At 43.2% G+C, this 19979-nt stretch overlaps 1 protein-coding gene across 1 annotated transcript in view; it reads left to right on the top strand.

Annotated features, from left to right (window-relative positions):
- Positions 1-9440: 9440 nt before the first annotated feature.
- ZBTB20 (zinc finger and BTB domain containing 20) overlaps positions 9441-19979 on the top strand; it is a 168715-nt gene continuing 158176 nt past the window's right edge. The window contains exon 1 of the mRNA XM_037389534.1: positions 9441-9561. The gene's annotated coding sequence lies outside the window, so the exon portion shown is untranslated. The remainder of the gene's footprint in view (positions 9562-19979) is intronic.

The following is a 19979-nucleotide window of genomic DNA, read 5'->3' as shown; positions in this document are numbered from 1 at the left end:
GGCAGCAGCTTCCCTTTCCCTGTCAGCTGTGCTTTCGAGGGGGAAGGGGCAGCTGGCCGGGAGCTGGGCTTGTTGGTGCTCACTCCACGCGGTGTCATTGCATTGACGAGAAATCCTGCAGGACAAGCCGAGGGCGGGGGGGCGGTTGAACCTTGCAGGAATCAGCGACTGTTCCTCTGGGAACAAGGGAGCAAGCGGCTCATGGAGCCCTGCTTCCAAGTGGCTGTGTGCAGAGGGGCTCGCTGAAGCCATGTTTTTAACACAGTTGGGTTTAAATGGCCCATTTTTACCTCTGCACACATCATCTGCATCATCCCTTCACTTCCTTCCTCTTTAAGTGATGTCTTATGCATAGATTTGTCATTTACGCTCCAACTGCATTTTGCATTATTACATTTTAATGATATTTGAAGTTCTTGCATACATATTTGAGTTCACTGATACAAATGAAAAAAGAGAAATAATCAGCATACTTGGTTTATCTGATGCCATAAAAATGTTATATCATAACTTGGGCAATTTCTTGGATAAGATCAAATGCAACATCAGATCCTAAGAGAGGGTCCAAGTACAGCTGTCTGTCTGAATGACTCTAAAGTTAGGGTCAACAGCTGAACTTTGCAGTTTGGCCCTGTTTGTACCTCAGATAAAAAACATTTAACTGATTCTACCCCTTAAGCTTTGGAACTCGTGGGTTTGGTTAAAATGAAACTGAGATCTGGGTGGCCCTTGACCCTCACATTTTGTAGAAAGGAACATCTCACGTATTGGCTTTGTTTGAGGATGCTCTGCATGATCTAGAGGGTCTAACCTCCTCCACCCCGTTATCTCCTGCCGATTTACAATCTGTTATAATCTATTAGGAATCTTGAGGCTTGAGGGCAGAATTTTGTGTAGGGATAAAAGATGCTTTCATGTTGATGCTGTGGGATATTTTTTTTTTTTTTTAATTCTTTCTCTCATTCTCCGTTTCATGAAAATTCATTAATCTGTGACATTTAAAGACTCTGTCTGAGAGGTGTCTGGAGCAGCGGCCGGCTGCATACATCAATAGTTTCTCAGAGTCTGGCACTCTGTCAATATTTGGGGGCCTCAGTAACAGCACTTAAATGCACTGCCTGCCAGCCGTCACGCTCTTAGCATGTCTGTAAGAGTCTGAATGAGCGGATATTAGCACGTCAAGTCCTTTCACAACTGGCAACACTTTAGAGACAAACTGCTTGGTAGGTATCTCTCCTCTTCCCTCCCCTCCTGTTTTCTGGCATGTCTTCTTTGTTTATCTGATGTGATTTATGTATTTACACACAAATATGCATCCTGCAAGGAGGCATCATAAATCCTGAGGCTAGAGGTGGTATTATGGCATAATCTATATAACAATGGAAATGGGCTGAAGCTGGATTTGGACCCAGAACCAGATTAAGCTTGGGTTGACTCCTGGGCCAGTTGAGTCAGGAACAGAGTTTTGTTTGGATTTCACGGTGCCAAAATCTTTAGAGTTTAGTTCCAAATAATGAGAATCTTGGACAAAAAAATTTACAGGAAGTGCTACTGTGGCAGTATTTCAACCAGCTCCAAACCAGAAGTGGAAAACAAGCCATCTCAAGACTTGGGTTGTATTCAAATCAAAACCGTTAGAGCAGGTTCAGAATCCAGACCTTCTGTTCCTTTTCTAATCCTATCCCACTGCATAAATTGGATTCACAGCTGAATATTACTCTAGATTACCCGTGAAACCTCCCTTTTCAGTGGAAAAAAAAAAATCAGGGAAGCAAAATGCATCTTTTTCTTCTTTCCCCTGGTAGAATAGGAAGTGCAGTAGAAGAAATTTGGATTCACAGACGCTTACTGCTGTCCTCGCAGCCCCCCACCCCCTTTTATTTGATTGAAACATTATGGCCAGGCAGCAATCAGTGTCTTTTTATTGTGCAGTCTTATTTTCTCTTTACCCGTTGTGCTTCACCTCTTGCTTACTATGTTGCTGGATCTATGGCTCTAAAACCACGTTGTCTGGAGAAGTGAATGGCTACAGTGTCTGGAAGTTTAGACTGGCTTTTTAGAGCTGAATTGCGGGCAGAAAGCAGGCCACGAAACTCCATCTGAATGTTTCCATTTCTAAGTCTCCATAGAATATTCTTTTTTACATCCTGTTTCATGCCGTATGTACTGAAAGGAGATGAAGGCATGGGTGCAGAGTGAGCCCTTCATTAGGAACATTTTCCTGACTGAATTTTGGGAACGAATTCTGAGAAGAATAAATCTGAAGTCAGAAGCTGGATGAAACCGCTTCCGTATTGTTCCTTCTTCAAAGTCCAGTAACACCAGCCGGTGCCCCTCAGCTGTGACCTCCCGCACAGCCTTCGGTGCCAGTTAGTGTCAACAACTTCTTAATCCTTTTCCAATAATGTCCAGAAAGTTGGGTTTTTTTTCCCCAATAAACTTCCAACTTTGCCCTGGTAACACCTGCAGAAATCTGGCCTGATAACTGAATAGACAAAATTATTCTGCTAGAGCTACCTTGCAAGAGTAAGTCAGAAACAAAAATAGCTAACTACCTCTTCCCAATCATTTCTCTGCTCTTTTTAGCACTCTCTTATCTTCTGCCTTTATCATAATTTTTCCCGTAATCCAACTACAGCTGCATATGATCTCCATTTTCCTGTTTGTGTCTCCAGAGCACCTGCAGTTATATAGTATTTTGTCACCTGTTGGAAAAAAAAGGAAAACCCTGGGAAAGTTTATGAACGTCTCCGCAGAGGCAGTGAGTAACAAGGGATGCATTTATCCCTGCGTCAGGCCAAGCAGCGAAGGGAGAACAAACAGGCTGAAGGCTTCTGTGAATATCAGAGATGTGTCTGGCTAGATGGCAGCAATGGCCAATAAGTACAGACAATCGACAGGGAGGAGGATTTATTTGTAATTATAGTCATTGCTCCTTTAGCGTGGCGTGGGGGCACTCATATGTGGAGGGGAATGACCAGCTGCACTTGCTGCCCTTGGGCAGAGCGTGATGCCGTGGGCAGCACAGTGCGGTCGGTCTGGCTCCAGCGGGCCCGGCGCAGGAGGCTGGGGGTGAGCCGCAGCCGCTGGGTCTCTGGCACGGCACCAGTGTCCCCTAGGGCTGAGCAGCAGCCCCAGGGATGGAGACAGAAAGCTGCGGTGGGACTCCAGGATGCCTGGAGCACCCAGGATCAGGCCTGCACAGTAGGAATAACCACCCCGTACACGCTTATGGTTGCTCTTTCTCAGCCTGTACTTTGCGTTGCCTTTTACACTCTCAGCGAAGTAACGCACAAGCTTACGGTAACCCACGCACCTTTTGTACGCGGGGAGTACATCGCAAGGCATAATGGGGCACATTTGCAACTCTGTCCCCAGTGTTTTAAAAACGTGACTGACTTTATCGTCAGTGACAGCTGTGTGTGCTTTGAGAAACCTCCCTGCCCCCAGCCCCCAGTGCTGCACAGCGAAGTTGGGGGTTCATAGTGTCGCGTTCGTTTCTGTGTCACTTGTGTTGATTCTCTAACAGCTCTAAAGTTGTCTTTTGATTAAGCGAGTCAGCGTTGCGAGATGCAAGGGGTCTCCAAAACGGAGGCAGGCAGACCTTCAGCCTCACGGGCTGTTCCCACCTCAGTGCAGACATTGAACTTGTGCTACCGGTGACAATCGCGTGCCTAAAGCCCCATGCAGAGAATTTGGAGGTTGCCTGCAAGGCTTTCCACTAAGCAGCTCTTTAAATCCAGCTACCTTTCCTTCCCTGGAGGGATGAGAGGATTTGTCCCCAAATAACAGTGGCACAAAAGTGCTGAGGGGATCTTGGGTTTCAGGCTTCCTTCAGTCCACGTCCCTGTTGGTTCTGGTGGCTGTAAGGAAGATGCTTTCTTTGAGCGCTGAAATTGATGAAGCAGGAAAAATCCAGACTTGTCGTCCGTTCATATTTTACCTCTATTAATAAGTAATTAATTAAAAAAGAAGCTGATGTTCCCATGATGGGCCGCTAAATATATGCAAGTGAAACTATTGGCATTAAAAAGAGATTTGACTGCAGTTGAGCAGTTATTTATATTATACTAAATCATATAGGCCCCAGTTGAGATGAGCAATCTATTGTGTCAAGCTCTGTACAGACACACTGTAGGAGGTGCGTCTAACCCCGACGAGCCCAGAGACAAAAGTGTGGACAGAGAGACAACCTCAAAGACATGAAACAATAACTCACCTTGGTTGCAAAGGCAAGGGCTGAACCGAGAAGGGAACGCAGATCCCCTGCCTCCTTGCTCTTTTTTCGTTGACAGCCAGTCGACTCAGTTCAGCCCTTAGATTTAGAACTGGGTGAAACTGTTGAGTCAAGTGTTTTATTTGCTAAAACCTGCTTGCCTCAGATATGGGTTAGCCAGAACTATGCAAAAAATAAATAAACGAGGAAAAAATTCAAAAGAAAAGTTCTGGAAAGAGAAAAGGTATTGTTTTGATACTTCTAAACAAGGTTCCTGTTTTTGTTTTGAAAGAAAGTAAAATGTAATTTCAATGTATCAAACACAAACAAAAACCTAGCCCATTTTGTTAAACACCTAGGTGGGTTTTGGTTTTGGTTTTGGTTTTTTTTTTTCTTCTCCGTGTTTTCAGTTTGGTCAACTAGCCAAATAAATCAGTTATTTACACAACTGTAATTCTAATGAGAATGTTGGACCCTGGGGACTTTGGCTATATCTTTCAATACAGTACAGATTTATAATACCAAGTATTCTGCCTGGTTCTCCATATACAATAGCGAGCAGTCCAGTGCACTGGGGAGATGAGGGCACTGGGGAAGACCCAGTGCCTTTTAGCTCTTAACATTTTTATTTTCAGTTGTAGTAGTATTTTGGAGGGTATTGCTTACAAGATAAATTTTGCATTTATTTGAGCAACTCACAAATGGGATTCACTGCAAAGCTATCATTAAAGGGAAATAAAGCAGAAGAAGGAACAAAAGATACATTCTTAGCAAAGTCTGACATGTAGACGTTTTCAGAGAACCTTGTCGCCACAGGAAAAATGCCATCTTTTCACTCAACACAACCCCCAAAAATCCTGAAAAAAGACACAGGTAAGTACAGGGGCTGTTCTTACAGTGCTGCGACTCAAACGCTGTTCAACTGTATTGTTGTCTATCTCTAGTGTTCCTACCTTACCAGCAATTTAGTCATTTCTATGTGATCATTCCTATCTTGAAGCGGTTTCGTCTCGCTCCAGTTCAAAACCACAGTGCCCATTTTCTGTGAGTGACTTCTGGGGGGGGGCTGCTCTGGCATCAGGTATTCCTGATGTGGTCCTTGCTCATGTAGGTGTTGCCGCTCCTTGGAGGTAGCTGGTAGGGACGGAAGGAGTCACTTTAAGTTTGTCTGTATGTTGCTTTTCCTTTTCTCATTCTAACCTGCTTAGTTCTAACCCTCTAACTAATATCATTGAGTGTTTTCTCAATTTATATATGTCCATGAGAATTAAACCCATGAGCTTATTGAACCCTGTAACCTTGTTAGAGAAGCGCTTACAGCGCTTACAGGGTGCGGTGCTTTCTTCCCAGCACCGTCAGTGAGCTATTCCTTCTGCTCCTTTCTTGCAGGAGAGCCCCATGGCCTGAGCTCTGAGAGCCCGAGCACTCCCCCACTCGCTCTGCAGTGCCTCAGCCTGCGGTTTGGTGCTCGTGCTGCTCCCTCCAGGTGACGTTCTCTGCCACGTGCAGGGACGATGCTGCTTGTGGCTCTGCCCCAGCCCCAGTTGCAAGGCTCAGGTGTACATCCCAGATGACCTCGCTGTGATGAAACAGACTTCTTCCTACAAACCTAAGTGGCCTGCTGAGTTAGTGGTGGAGAAAGATGCCTGTAGGATTGCTAGGTCTTGACTGCTAAGTCCTTGAAGATTAGGACCAAGCTTTGCAGTGGAGAACTCTTCAGCATTCACTTCCCTTGACTGAAGAATCGTAACTGTAGAATCACTAATGCCAGCCTTGGTTGGAGAGTCTAGCTGCAGAAGGACATCCAAATAGGGAGCCATGGATAAAATGTAAGAAATAAGACTTGTCCGAGCCCTCTCTGACTCCTAACAGGTACTCTTTGATGAGATTAGCTTTGTGCACATTTTTGGAAATTTCTTTTGACATCTGTGAAGGCTTCCTATCACTTTGTCCTTACCTCCAGAAGTCTGGGGCACTGCCAGACAAAGCGAGGGTCTGTTCCAGGCTGTCAGGTTTCTTTCTCCCTTCCATTACCTCACAGCTACCCCATGTAATATTATCTGGTGTTGGGTGCCCTAGGGTTCAAAGTGGAACTGTAGTAGGAAAAAAGGGTAGATAAGATGGGTGGGGCCGGAGACTTGACTAGGGGAGCTGAGGGTCACTGTAGCATGCAGGAGGCACGGGCAAACATTTTTGCTGAGTACATATGCATGTAGGGAGTAGAGAGGTGCCTTCATTAGTTTTCATTTCTTCTGTTGCATTTGGGCAGTCCTAGTACTCAACCCTAACGCTCAGAATATTCCCATGAGATTACTTGGTGCCTGTGAGACTTGCAGCCCCGAGACGAGAGGTGCAGGCTGTTGCTGCCAGTGCCCTGGTGTAGAAAATTGTGGAGAAGTGAAATTTTTACCTCTGGTGATTGCTGTTTTCTTTGTGTGCTGACTGCTACTGTACCAAGCGAAGGTTTGTCTAGACCAGAGCTCAGGGTTACTTATTATCCTCATAATCCATTTCCTTTTGTCGACAGCAGTGGCTTATGTGGGCAGGTCAGGAGGGAATGCTCACATCACGGGTAACATCTTTTCTATGATCTTCATTAAGCTTTGGACCATTAGCTTAAGATGCGTGATTATTTTGTTTGTTCGAACAGCAAGACAAGCAGAGTCTCCTCTGAGTGTTTCTTTCAAGCAAACCAGCATGACTGAAAACTGGGAGCTTGCCAGAAAACGTTACGTGAAATAGTAGTGGCAGGTTCATCTTAGTGTGGGCGGAGAGAGATCTGTACCCTCGATTTTACTACTTCAGACATGCAGTGTCCATATGCCATAGTTGAGCTGGTTTTTGGATGGAGTTTGAAGGCTACTACTTGACGTACTTTGTGCAAACACTGTGTGAGTGCTGTAGATATATGGTCTTACGGATATGAGTATCAGCTGTGTTGCAGTCCCAACACACAGCATCAATATTCAGTATGCTATAGATGGTCCCGTTTTTCTCCTTTATTTTTAGTGTTAGTAGACCGAGCCAAATACTAAAAGGGGGGTGGGGGGTGGGTCACGTGATTAAATTAATACCATTAATTATTTAGAAACAATCAAAGGAAATACAAGACATCTGGCTTTAAGCCCAAACAACTCATGGCACTGCTGTTGCCTTGTAACCTCATCAGCTCTTAGTCCAGTCATCTCTCTTCTTTCATTATGGACACAGGAGATGCTCCCCCCCCTCCCCCCCGGGCTTCTTTCCTGCCTTATTTCTGGCAACTTGGAACACAGATCATAAGACTGGACTACGGAGTTGTCTGGTTTTGTGTGTATAAACTCTGATTAGTTCTGTGATGAAAAGGCACCCCCCCCTCCCCGCCCCCCCATCCCCATGGTATACAATAGCGTTTGATTAGCAGTGCACCGCAGCCATGAGTTGCGTTTTTCTCTTCATCCATGTGTTGGGAACTAGCTGCTGTAGGAGGGAAAGACACTGCTGTTCCTGCGGTGCTGAAAGTCGTTAAACACGTGTGTTACAGCGGGCTGCATGCAACGTGCAGCAGGAGACGGTTCCTGCCCTGACGTGTGGGCAGCCGACCTAGGCAGGAAGGCTGGAGGAGAAATGGCATCGCGGAGCGTGGAAGCGCTTTGCCCGTGATTGTGCAAGAGGGCTGTGGCAGACCCGGTCCGCTGACCCTGGCTCTAACCTTCCCCTGGCTGAGGCCAGTGGTCCGATCCTTTGTAGCCGTGGCCAGGTATTTTCCATTGGAATGATGTTTTATGGTGGAAACTCTTCTTTTTGAAATAAAGATTTTCCTTGGGCATAAATTTTACCCAAGAGAAGTCAAAACAATTATTTCCTAACTGCTGATTCTGGAAGGCTCTTTACTCCCCGCACACACACACCGCCCCCCCGCCCCCCATCCCTTCTTTTTCTAGCTAGTTGATGGAAAAATTCCGTTTTGGTTACCTGAGAAGTGCATTTTTGTGGAAACACCTTCTTATGTGGACAAAAGACCCACTAGGCTGGTCTTTTTATTCCATCTCAGGAATAGGACATTTGGGGGCCCCTTCCCCTCCAAGTGCTTACATTTTCATGATAAGGTAGTTCCATTTTCTCTTCAGCTCAGTCTTTGTTAGTATAGATGATTTAATACAACCTAATCATGCAGTTCTCATCATCTGTAGGTAAATCGGTATATATATACAACTTTCTGAAATGTTTTTACATTTATTGGGGCTAAACAAAGTTTCTTGCTGATCATTAGAATTGCACTTTTCTGTGCACTGGTGAATGTGGACCCATTTTGATTACTAGCAGATGTATTGAAGTCATTCTCATTACGTCTACGTCAGTGGAGAGGCACAGACTTTCATTTTCTTCCTTTAATCCGAAAAGTGTAGTTTTGCTGGCTATTCTCTTAATGGCTGCTGAGAGTTTCTTTGAAGAACTCTTATTTTATGGAAAAGCATTGAGGTTTCTGCACAGTAGGGATCTCTGGACAGTCTTTACCTACTCTTGACTACTGTTTTGAAGATGCCCATCCCCAATTATCTGTGAAAAAGTATTGAAATACGCTTCCTTAGTTCTGAAGAGCTTACTTTATAGACTACTGCTCTCTATTATTTGTAGTATTCCATAGCCTATACTTGTCCTCAGAGAATGAAGGCATCAGTTGAACATATTGGGTGTGATTTTTCAAAGTATGCAGTTATCCACATTTGGTTCCCAGTGCATTTGATGTGTGTTAACACTACCTTCAACAAAGGCAGAGTTAGGCCCATGCAGAAGGCTTTAAAAACAAAAAAATGAAGCCCGCCTCTTGCACCCTGGGCTATTTGCAGGCAAGAACATATGTTCTAAGTGCTTCTGCTGCTTTGCGGGGTGTTTGTTGGAGGGGCTTCGGCTGCTCTCTGATTAATGGTGTAGTTCATTTTGATGCTATGATAGATTTGTTTCTTTTGTCTCTCTAAATGTATCATATGTTTTCAAAGTATTGTATTTCTTGGAACTAAAGTTAAACAAAACCTCTCGATATCCAATAAACTAAAAAACCCTCTTAGATTAAGCTGTTCCAAGGTTTTGTTTTACTTGTCTCCTTATACTGAAGCCAGCACACTTTATTTTGTTGTCCTCAGATGTAGTCATTATATACAGTTTGTTGTTTATGTAAAACTTATATTTTTCTTTTCCTTTCTCTCCTCTCCCTTTACTTTGCCTTTCCCTAACATCTACGTTGCGTGTTGACGACAAGAGCAGCAGTGGTTGGCAGTTTTCCTCAACTTTGCAAGAGAGAGAGAGATTTGGTTGGAATGAAACCTTGCTCTCCGTACAGCCTGCTTGAGATGCAGCATTGAAAGGTATAATCTCATTTTCTGTCTTGAAATCAAAGCTGAAAACCACAAACAGGTAGAAATCTTGGTGCCAAACCACCTGTTGATTCATAGCCGAAAAGCCCTTGGCAATACATTTCTCACTGTATCCAGCTGGAGCGGCTGCATGGCTGATACCCACAGTATCTGCCTGTACCTGCATGTTTGGTAAAGAGGCTAATTAATTTGAGAAGTTTTGGATTGACATTTAGGTAGAGTAGGGCAAATAACTTTCTGATCCTAGCCTTGCTTTTTGCCTAGAGTAGCACACATCACTCATATAACTTGGTTCAGCATTGAAAATACCAATCCTGAAGTCCCATGCTGTGCATTATAGAGCAAAATGAGATTTGTTGAAACAGCTGTGTGTGGAGAGGCCGTATCTGCAATAGCATAATATCCTGGAGGTCAGAATTGAGGTGGACGGATAAAACCGTGAAGATAAAAGTTGCAAAACACCCCACTAGTACATCAATACTTAATCTTTTGAGAGTATTACAATTCAGAAAAATCACTTGAAATCAAGTTAAAATGCTGTTCTTGAACTGCTAAACATATGCTTCCTGTGACATGTGCATTACAGACACAGCCACCGTGTGCTAATATGGCATTAAAATTTTGGACTCCACCCACAAAAATTAATAACATTCTCGAAATAAGAGTGATGTAGGATGCTGACACATTTAAGTCCATATGTTCTTGGGCATGTGTCCTCCAGTGCATGAGAGAACTAGAAATCCCAGGTATTTTTCTTATTTCCTGTAAAGCCACGCTGGGAAAGGAGGAGAGCGTAAGTGATGGCAGGCTGGCCGGCTTTGGCCCATGGATAGCTGTACAGTAGACCCATATTTTATATTTTTACATGCCCTTATCTGTTCTTTCCTGTTAGTGGTACTAGTTGACTTCCATGGACTTGCATGAGCATAATTCAGAACAGATTTGGGCCACGCTATTGATGTTTGTGCGGACTGCTTGATGTTTGTGAAACAATGATTTCCTGTGGATCTGTAGCATTGTCCAGTGTTGTACAGTGCTTTCATATGTATATATGACTGGTTAAAACGCAAAAAGTATTTTGAAACAACATGACAAGGAACAGTAAAAGCTGCACAGTAACTGAGCTATACTTGGCTGCCCATATAATGTCCAATTAATGTGGTTACTGCACTCTGAAGCCTTTCCAAGGCTGAATAAGACATGCTGTGGCCTGGTAAAAGACACAGTTTTTTCCCAAATCTTCTAAAGATTTCCATTACAGATGCTACAATGACATGAGGACGCTGTAATCTGTATCTTTAGTAGCAGTAACAATGTGTGAAGTATATCCCCAAAATCTGAAGGTGTGAATTCTAAGCCATCAGCGAGCTGTGTGTGAGAATTCCATACAGTAAAACCTAATTCTGTGCTGAAGAGGAACACTGTGAACTCCCAGCATAAAATAAAAGATGTTCTGCTCTCTACTGCACTTTCTTGAGCCAAACTTGGGAACTAAAAGCCAAGCGAGGTTCTTTCATCACCAGTCATAAAGATGCTGTAAGTCAGATTGTCCCCTCAGGCTATATTTTGACAATGTAGTAAATTGAGCTTTGGGAACTTTCTACCAGACCGAGAACTCTGTCACCTCAAAATGCAAAGCATGGATCCATTATAAATTCATTCTTCTGATGCAGTTTTTAAAATATATTTTGATGTGTTGACTTTTACCAGCAAGTTCCATGCCTTATCTGCTATCTTTTGTTCCGTGCTGCTAACATTAACATATATAAGGGCTGGCAGAAATATGATCTCATGCCCTCACATGATCCAGAAGAAATTTTTACTGTGGAGTAACCCATTAGTGCAGTCTGTTAATGTCGTTAATAATCAAGCGCCATCAACTCCGTTACTCCCCTGCATCTTGTTGTCTTCCTGTTCTCCCCTTTGTACTCAAGTCTACACTGGAAGGTGGCAGAGGCATCAGGAAGAGCAGAATTTGATCTGTGTTCCGAACGGGATCAGAAAATGTGTTGGATTTTGTACATGTGTATCAACACTTCCAATTTGGTGAGCTGTGTTGAGAAGAGTGGAAAAAAGCTGAGTCTTCTTTCTTGCACGAAAAAAAGCCAGAGTGGTACAGGAAAAGTACATGGGCAAATTCCTTTTTGCCTGAACTCTAGAGAAGCTCATGAACAGGCAAAGCTGCAGAGTTTTGATCTGAGGACGAGTTTGGCCAGTATTAAAATTTCTCTAAAATTCTTATTGTTTTCTTCTGCCCTCCTCCCCTTTGCTTTTCTGTGTTGCGTGATGGATGTATCATGCCCAGATTTTGCAATTGTAGCTTTGTGTTTAAAAGCCACATAGACACAATGAATGTCTTACTAAATTACATTTCAGAATTCTTCCAGGGAGTTTGTATTTTGGAAGGACAGAGCTACTTGCAAAATCTTCAATTTCAGAAAAGTTGTGCATTTGAATCTATGTGTTTTCCTTGATTTTGGTGGGCCAAGACGATTCTCAATCTGATGATCTTGGTCTCCTGGAAAGAATAGAGGAAGAGGAGGGAAGAACTTCACAGTGAGGTTGCTGATACTGCTATGTTTAAAGCCTATTGTTTCCTGGAGGTTTGCAAAGTTTTCTATTTGTTTTCCTTCTCTCTCTGACCTAATTAATTTTACGGGATATCCCCAAGGACATAATTTATATGACAAATGAATTACATTAAAAGTTGCTGTCATGGTAAGAACCCCCTTGTTTATGGTAAATTTAATATGTTTCTCTGTGTTCTTTCACTCTATAAATAGTGATCTACCCGTGAATAGTTCGGTGTGTTTTATTTTCCAGAAAATTTTGGGTGCATAGTGACTTATTGTCATTATTAAAAATACTAAAAAATATAAATGAGAAAGGAGAAACATTATTGTAATTTAGCTGTGGTTAGCAAAAAGCTTCTGAATGGTGCTAGCTGAGAGGTAGGGCTCTTTCTGTTGACTTTTTCTTCTTCAGAAACAGATTTATGTAGAAAAGGGTCAAATAATAACTAATATACAAGTCTGCTCACCAGTTCTCAGCTTACTGTAAAATAAAAACATTAGCTCTCCAGACGGGAGCTGTAGGAAGGAAAAGCACGTACCATTTCATTGCTGCGTTCAGGACTGTCCCATCTGCAGCCTTCGTGTTAGTGAAGCTGTTTAACCCCTTGAAGCCCACGGATCTTTGTCCTATATTTTCATGCAGCCTTTTTTTTTGTATCCCCGCAACCTACTGACTCCAGGAAGGTAATACACACATTCAAACGTTTACCCTCGGCTTCCAAGGCTGCACACACTTTCCTGAAGGATTAAAGAGCCACGAAGGATAATTGCCGCTCCTGGTAAAAGCAGTAGGCGTTTTGTTAATAACGAAAGCAGGAGCAAGCTCACTGTAATTTTGGGCCAAAATACAAGTTTGGAATTTATTTGGATTCCAAAATTTTCCAGTAGCATTGCAGCTAGGTGCTTACTCCTGAGGTTGAATAGTGACACTGAGTTTCCTTTTCCAGAGAGCGAAATGCAGAAAGTTGCTTAAATGAGGACAAAGCAAAGTACATGCTTCTTTAACGATTTTTGTTTTGACTAGATGGAATAATCCAAGGAAGGGAACTTCTTTTGTAAAAACTTACTAAATGGAGGAAAACATCCCAGCATTAGTTCAGCAGAATATCCCAGCCAGTGCTTCAAGTTAAGCTTGTGCTGCAGCGCTGTGCTGACGTGGAGCGCCTGTGCCCTGGCAGCGGCTTTTTGCCCCGTCGGTGGCCGGGTCCCAGCGGCTCTCCCACACCCTGAGCTGCATTTGGGGAGGATCTTTCCTTAACTGCCAGGAGCTGCCGAGCTGGTAAATTCGCCTCAGGGGATGATAGCAGGGAAAGGGTGTTGTGCAGCGAACTTATTTTGAAGCACTAGATGCACTTTTTTTAGTTTCCTATTTCCATCCTGTGTTCCCGGCTTTTCTAAAGGACTCCTAAGTAATTTCAAAATTAAATCACTTCACTAGCAGTTCTGTGGCCCTCATAAATATGATGAAGCCTGACTCTCTGTCACTTTTTCTTGAGGTGCTTAACAGTCTTACGGCATTTAAAAAAAATCTTCTGTCTACGTCAAGACAGCATATTTCTTTAGTTAAAGATTAAGGTTCAGAAGCAAATATAAAATAGTTATTTATGTTAGGTCTGCACTAACTCTGACTTTTTTTTTTTTTTTTTGAGATGGTATATTATTTTCCTTTCTTTAGAGGGATTATAGAGAACACGGTGCTGTCCCACAGTCCCCAGCTTCAATTTTAAAATGGATCAAGTTCAGGTTCTGACATACTTGGCAGAGTACCATCATTTTTTCTACCCCTCCCTCAATCTGGGCCATAATTGCGGATATCCTGTGGACCGCAGCCCAGAGACTGCCAGTCCTGGGAGCATACGGAAGGGAAGAGATGATGGTAATAGCTTTGTAGCTTGACCTGACATTTGCATTGTTTCTCAGTCGCTAAGTGTGATGAGGAGAGCAGAGGGTTTGGCATGAACTGTAAGAAACTGGTCATGATTTGCAGAGGCAATCTCCCCTACCTGACTCAGATGTTATTACAAGGTGCTGTTTGCACTTAAAGAAAAAATAAGACAAACAAGGGGTATTTGGACTAAGGAGAAAGCAAGCAAATAGATAGAGTCATACACTAGGTAATTCCACTGCTTACAGTGAAGTTGCACTGGGGATAGATATTAACCCCATAAAATCCCTGGGTCACAGACAGCCTTATGACAGACCCTGATAGCTTTGTGGAGACAGATTATGTCAAGCCCTCAAATTTGGAAATGTAGCAATTCCTCTGTAGTAAGATTGCAAATGAACACCCATTCGGAGATTGCCAACATTATCGCAGTTTGTCAGGGTGATCTCACAGCCCACAAAGCGCCGTAAGAGATTGCTTTACAAGTTCTGAAAGATTAGAGCGTTGAAGTATGTGACACCGGAATGAAGCTTTGATGCCTGGCTTTGTCAGTCAGCCAGACAAATAAATAATATCCAGTGTTTTTATTAGTGTAAAGTCTAACAGGTAATGGAAATGTATAGAGAAACGCTTTCTTGTCACCGCTACGTGCAGCACGGAAATGTAGGCTAAACGAAAATGGGATGTGTTAATGTCAAATCCTTCGAACAGGCAGTTGTATACCTGCATGGGTCAGTAACTGCAGTGCAGCACTTACTGCTGTTTCAGCAGGTAGTAGTTTAAAGCATTAGCATTATTGCACGGCTAAATGAAACAGCAAAAATAATTTGGCGGTCTCGGGTTTCGGTCATCTAGTGAAGCGTGAAAACATGTATTCTAGTAAATTAAGGATAGAGTTTTGGCCAGGAAGGAGCAAAGGGCCTGGACTGTAGAAAGCAAGGGTCCCTCTCTTGGCTTGGGAGAGCAAGCAATGCAGGTGTGCAGTTAGGAAGTGGCATGGAAGTAAGAGTAGAAGAGTAGAAGATCCAGCATTTCTTCCCTAGCAGGAGCTGTGTAAAAGCTTTTGGGTAATATGCTGTGCTCAGAGTTTTGTTACGAGTTTCAGGTACTTAGAAACTTAAGAGATCGACGTAGGACTAATCTGTAAGCATGAAATGGGTGTTTGGGACTTTCTGTAATACCTGAACTTTCCAGGGTACCTTTTTCCACATTCCTTTGGCATTCATCCCAAATTTCCACGAAGGATACGTGGTCTGAAAAACATTTGTGGAGCCTCAAATGAGAGCCATTCGCACTGGTAAAGAGTTCCAAAGAAGGCAAATTTGTCAGTCTTTGTGCTTTGATACAAAATACTGGTCTATTTTTATATATACCAGAGTTCCACCAAAGGTTTACCATGGTTCTGATTTATGTCCATTTTCAGCCTTTAAACTTTGTGGAATCAAAGATCTCAGATGCACATTTGTTGCATGCCTTATTTCTTACAGAGCCATGAAGTTGTAGAAATGTAGGATCAGCTGCAAATTTCTGCATCTCTGATCCGTCTGTAGTGAGAAAACCATCATCTGCAGTTCTCTCCTGCCTTGACACCAAATCATAATTTGTCCTTGACCTTGGAGAGCTTTTGCCCCTATTTCTCCATCCTTGTGAGCAGCAGGGTACTTACGGGTACCCAAGCATTAGTTAATGATTGCTTATGCAAACCTGGAGAAGCTTGGATAAAAGACCCTGTGTAAGGGCATAGAATTATTATGACTATTATTAACTGAATGCCTAAACCTAGACAATGTATTTGCACATGTAAGTAATTATGATGCACTTCAAGGCATTCTGTTTGTAATGCTTTGTAATGCTTTGCTCTCCATTTCCTACAAATCAAATTACTGAGGGATAGATTTGATTTCCACATCATTTTGAAAATATTTTCTTTTTCTTTTTTTAATTTCCTTTGTATTAATTTTTTTCAAAGTTCAAAACACAACCAACTGTGACTAAATGCATAAAACCAAACAAAAACCCCCTAAAGTATAACAAAATTAAAGACAGCCTAAGATGATATGCAGCAAACAATGTAAATCATACCTAACAAACATGGTTGTAATAATATACCTTATCCATGTCTGATCCACTAATAACAAATACTTATTCAGAGAACAAATAACTCATTCTTCTTCTTAGTGAGAGAGAGAGGCAAGCCCCAAATTCAAATTATATCTTACAGTCTAAACAAATATGAAAAACCTGCCAAATCTTCTTATAGAAATCCCAACAATCTTGTATTTTCTTTGTATCTTTTGGGAATAATGAGATTGGAGGGGGGGTGGGGTGGGTGCAAAAGGCCACTTTTTACTGGGAATGTGAGGTCTGATCCTGTAGCTTTTCCCTGAGAAGTCCTTGCTGCCTTCTGTTGAAAGGTTTCTGTTGCAGATACCGGATTCAGACCAAAACCTGAAGGCATAGTCAGGGGTTGTTTTTAATAATTAGGGATTTTTTTCCCTCTTCCTCATGAGAAGTGTTTTCAGAAGTGTAGAGCTGACAAATTACAAGCGATACCTCCTCTGTTCAGTTTATAAAGATTGCTACAAGAATGAAGACTGTTACTAGAAATTAATGAATGCTTTCCTCTCTGCGTCATGTCAAAATAGGTTTTTCCCATCTTCCCGTTTCCTTTCTGGTTACAGAAATGATTACTGTTTGCTGAACAGGATAGCATCATCCTCCCCGTCCTACACTGCGAGCGTATTGGCATCTCCCCCCGGCCCCTGCACCCTTCCCTGGGGTCAGTGTTCTGGGCCGTGAGTTGCCATCGCTGTGGTAGTTGGCACAAGTCCTTCCCAGCCGGGGGAAAAGGCAGCCGTTGGGGTATCTGGCAAGCCGTGGTACACCTCACGTGCCACACGGCGCTTATTTGTCGTTGGTGACCGGGTCCCAGCTCAGCTGGCAGGGATGCCAGCCTTGCTGCTGGCCCCTGTCAGTGTGAGCACGGTTCTGGCCTCCTTACCTGCTGATGGGAACTCATGGCTAATGATGTTTAAAGAAATTTTGAGAAATATTTGCTTTTTCTTATGTTAAGAGGCTTTGGAGTAGAAAACATTGGTCTGTCTTGTGTCTTTCTGTCGTCCCTGTTGCACGTTGTGCTCATCAATCCTCCCCTGTGGGCTGTGGTCACTGGGGTGAGGGGGTCTCGGTTCTCTGCCGGTCTACGCTGGTGACACCGCTGCTGTTGCAGGGGATCTGTGCTGGGAGGCGTAGCAGGGTGCCTCTGTCTTTTGATTTTACCTTGAGGCCTCTTGTCATTTGGCAGCCCCCTCACCTCCTTGTCTGCTCCTCTCCCACTGCCCCCACACGTCCCCTTAGGTGCTGTCCAACCCAAAATGCCCCCGTGCCACCCCTCCGAGTGGTGGTCCTGCCATGCCTGTGTGGCAGGAGGTGCCACAGGGTGCAGCCGGCAGCAGGGATGGAGGAGGACCCTTGGCCAAAGACCACCGCTTGTGCGGGTGTAGGGCGGACAGCAGTGCTGCGCTCGCGCTGAGTCGTACTGCTGCTGCTGGCTGGTGGCTCCGTGCCCTTTCCCCAGCCTTACACCCTGTCCGTCACAGCCGCTTAGGATATAGACACCAGAGAAAGGAGCAAGCAGCCCAGCAATGATCGATGCCAGAATGACCCAAGTGGTTGATTTGTGTTGGAAACTTTAGGGGGGGTTCTCATATATTCTCAATATCTGTATAAATGTCTAATCATTTTGGAATCCACTGTTCTCCTTGCCTAGCCTGGGAGGTTATGGTAATGAATTTTGCAATTTCCAGGGATGCTTCTTGTCACTACTATTACTTGAAGTTTAAAAAGCACCATTAGCTGAGTCCAGGTTGCTTCTTGCACAGAGCCACAGTCTAGTACATACAGGTAGCGTGTACGTAACGATGACAAATGGGAGGTGGGTAGGGTCACTGGAGTGATGTAAGGTAAGGAAGCATTTTGTGAGCTTCTCACGTTGTATTTTGCATCATGAACTTCAGTTTAAATTCTCTCTACAGCGATTTGCATTTAAAACCAAAGTCACAGGAATTTCTCAACATCATAGCTGAGAAACATGCCTTAAAAATGTGAGGCAAGCATAGCTGATACAGTATCATGTCCCAGTGTATAAGATCCTAGATTACTGTCACTTAAATCTGTTATTTTGTTGAGGAACCCCTGATTCCACCGACATGATTTCCAGCAAAAATGTTTTCTTCCTAGGCTAAAAAAATGATCCTTACTAGCTGGAATGTAAAATGCAAAAGAGAAATGGCTGTACCAGCTGCAGAAATGGAGGTCCCAGCTTCAGATACACAGCAGTGGACAAACAGCCTTCACTGCTTTCTTAGTACCAGGGGAAAAAAATTAAGGCACTTTGTGTGTATTCTCATTCAGATTCTTATTAAATATCAGATACCAGGACTTTTTTCCTATGCAACTGTATGAAATCCTGACAGGAAAGATGGATTTGGGAAAAGGTAATAGTGTTTATAGCACATGTTCTGAGGGGCTATGGAGGGCAAATTGACTTCTGTGGTAGATGGACTTAGGAAGAAAATGGGGTAAAAGGATAAAAAAATGAGAAATTGATGTGTAGGCAGAAATTCAGTGGTCAGAAATAGATTAGAATTTATCTTATATATTCTTTCTTTCATAGCAAAGTCATCTGCTTTAGGAAGCAATGTCCTAGGTATTTAACCTGTAGTGTTTTCATAAGAATGCATTTCCATTTCCAAAGAGACAAAGTGCCCGGAACATCGTTTAGGGAATGGAGAGAATATGTATCAGTTACATCGGAGTTGTATATTCTTTGTATTGAAATGAAAATTAATTTTGTGATACTCGTGTCATTCTTTGATTAAGAGACCTGAAGCTTATAGAATTAAGCCTATAGTGCCTGTTACTTAGTTGGGCTCTGCTTTAGTCAAGTTGGCCAAACCATCAGAGAAAAATAGGCTTCTGAATGTAACCTTTTAACCTCGTGTTTCTAGCATTGCAGCACATCACTGCACTGCCTTGTAGCACAAGAAGTGAGTTCCATGCTCAAAGTATAGGTCAGGACTTGAACTGGTGATGTGCTGGCCCAGAGCTGCACTGTGACACTTCCAGTTAATCTTCTCAGATCAGGATAGCAATTTACATGTCTCTGTTCAGATCTAGTGCCTTCTCTTGGTTTTGCATATTTCTCAACTTGTCCATGGTTATAGTTGTGTAAATGGTCTTGGATTTTAGCCTTTTTGGAGCTTCCCTTTGTAAGTTCCATTCATTTAGTTGGGGTGGAGGTGGTGTCTCTGCTGGAGCTTTGTGCGGTTTTTCATTTGCATCTGCTTTTTGAATTCTCACAGGGAAGAGGTTGCATGCATGAAATTCGTTTAAGGAGGCTGCATTCATTTCCAGTAGGCATGTCTCCTGCTGTACTGCGGTAACATGGACCAGTTAAGGTTTGCATTTGTTCTGCAAGGATTTAGTTCTGTAACTCCTGGTGGCAGGACACCAGTGGTAGAGTTCACGTAAGTAGGAAGGGTTTGCTTATGTGTTGGAGGACTGAGGCGAGGCCTTAAGATACAAGACCTCCTCTGCAGCACAGCCCAAATAGCGTGTTGTCCCCAGAGGGTGGCAATAGCAGATGTTTGTGAATGGCAAGACCAAGCCTGCAGTATGATCAGGAAAATAATTCTCAGCAGAAATTTCACTTCATTGTGCTGAAGGGAAGTGAAGCACCATTTATTGATACGACTGAAGAGTTTTACGCTCCATTGTGTTATGGATAGAGAAGAATAGTAAAACAGCGTCGACTTAGCATGTTATCAGTGCAGCCGCCAATTACAGGGAATTCGCTCATGCACGATGCCTTCACACCAGGGAAAGTAAACTTCTGCAATACCTAGCATAGTCATCAAACTCTCTGCATGCACATCTAATCTGTGCAACCG

This window comes from Falco rusticolus, chromosome 5 (genome assembly GCF_015220075.1).
Source record: "Falco rusticolus isolate bFalRus1 chromosome 5, bFalRus1.pri, whole genome shotgun sequence".
NCBI lineage: Eukaryota > Metazoa > Chordata > Aves > Falconiformes > Falconidae > Falco > Falco rusticolus.
The sequence above is the reverse complement of the archived record's forward strand: the minus strand, read 5'-3'. Positions and strand labels throughout refer to the sequence as shown.